The following is a 2,253-nucleotide window of genomic DNA, read 5'->3' on the forward strand; positions in this document are numbered from 1 at the left end:
TATGCATAGCGGCATTATTATAGCTAAAAAGTGGAAACAACTCAAATGTCCATAAACTGTGAATGGACGATTAAAATATGGTATATCCATGCAATGGAATATAATCCAGCAATGAAAAGGAATTAAGTACTGATATATGCTACAGCTTGAAAACACGTTAGTGAGACAAGTCATTCATAAGGGACCACAAATTGTATGATTCCGTTTCTATGAAATGTCTAGAATAGTCGAATTTATAGACAGCAAGTAGATTGATGGTCGCCTAGGGCTGAAGTGGGGTGGGAGAAATGGGAGTGATTGCTAATGGGTATGGAATTTCTTTTTGAGATGATGAAAATGTTCTGAAATTAGATTATGGTGATGGTTGCACAACTCTGTGAATATTCTAAAAAACATTGCAAAAAAGTTAACATGATGCTACAAAGGAGAGGATCTAATCACAGTGAAGGGAATCCAAAGAGAGGGCCGAGCGCTGCTGTTGATGGATTTTAAAAATGAAAACCATATCATCTGTATGCACATTCATCACGTGAACTCAGAATGCAGTAGAATTCTATTCAAAGATGCAGTATTGTCAGGAAACATCTGATAGAGAAGGAGGAAAATTGTTGGCTTTTTAATCTAGTTTCCCTGCCAAGTCAACTGTGTGAAAGCGTAATAACAGCTAAATTTATTCAGTGCATTCTGTGTGCCAGGCAGTGTTCTAAATGCTTTACAACCTTGGTGTAATAGCGTGGTCTGTGGACCAGCAACATCAGCAGGAGCTCGTTAGACATGCAGAATCTGAGGGTCACCCCAGACCTTCTGACTCAGAAGCTGCAATTTAAAGTTTCAGAGGCACGTAGTAGTCTACGTATTATCTTATTTAATCTCTGTAACCATCCTGTAACAGAGGTATATTATTATCTCCATGTTAAAGTAGGAAACTGTGGGAAGAGAAGTTAAGTAACTTGCCCTGAGCAAAGTTGGGATTTTTAACTCAGGCAAAATAGTTTCCACATTCATGCTCTTATTCATATAGCCAAACTTTTCTTCTTTATCTTCTCTCTCCCAGATGGATGAAGCAGACATAATAAACATGTCTACTAATTATCATCTTGGTTAAGTAGTCACTCTTTACAAATCTGTTTGAGATCCTTAAAGTAAAAGTACATTTTATGGGTTAGTTATACAAAGTAAAATTTAAGCATTCCTTTCTTGGGAGTACTTTTTACCACAAATACTGTTTACAGCAGTGTGTTTTTACATCTGCCTCACCTGCCTTTAACACACCAGGCACACTCCTACCCCAGGGCCTTTGCACTTGCCCCATATATTTGCATGCCTAGCTCTCTCACTTCCTCAACTCTTTGTTTAAATAGTACATTCTCTAGAAGCCTTCCTTGACTACCTTACTAGAAATTACAACTGTCCTTTTTAAAAAATATATTTATTTATTTATTTATTTATTTGACTGTGCTGGGTGGGTCTTAGTTGCAGCATGCGGCATCTAGTTCCCCGACCAGGGATCAAACCCCGGCCCCCTGCATTGGGAGGGTGGAGTCTTAACCACTGGACCACCAGAGAATTCTCACAACTGTCCCTTTCTAAGGTGATTCAGAAAGGAAAGAAGAAGCCTATTCCAAAACTGAAGCAAAAGAGAAGGTTTATAAGCAAAGAAGGCCACGCAGAGAGAGATCAACATATTAAAGAAGAAAAAGATCCATACATCTTCTGTCTTCCTGTGGCTCAGGACACTGAAACTCTGAAGGCAGGGCATGCACCTTCAGAAGAGGGCATCCAGGAAGAATAAGCTTGACCACTAGGCCACCCTTTGGTTCCCCCTGATTTCCGAGTGGGTCATAGAGTAATGGAGAACAACAACACGTGCTCACTGTGGTTGTCAAGGGCAGATCCAGCAAGCTGTGAAGAAGCTCTGCTACTCTGATATGGCCAAGGTCAACACATTGAGGAAGGAAGAAGACATACCTTAGACTAGACCTACCATCATGCTTTAAATGCGGTCAGCGAAACTGGGATCATTTAAATGGAGTCCAGCACATCTGTTTTAAATATATTAATGAAGGTTTCCTGTGATCCAAGAAAAAAATTATAGCTGTGCCTTACTCCCCACCCCCAACACCTCTATTCCCCTCCTCTGCTTTGTTTTTCTCAGTAGCACTTTTTTTTTTTTTTTTTTTTTTTTTTTTTTGCGGTACGCGGGCCTCTCACCATTGTGGCCTCTCCCGCTGCGGAGCGCAGGCTCCGGGCGCG

Source organism: Physeter macrocephalus, chromosome 15 (assembly GCF_002837175.3).
Source record: "Physeter macrocephalus isolate SW-GA chromosome 15, ASM283717v5, whole genome shotgun sequence".
Lineage (NCBI taxonomy): Eukaryota > Metazoa > Chordata > Mammalia > Artiodactyla > Physeteridae > Physeter > Physeter macrocephalus.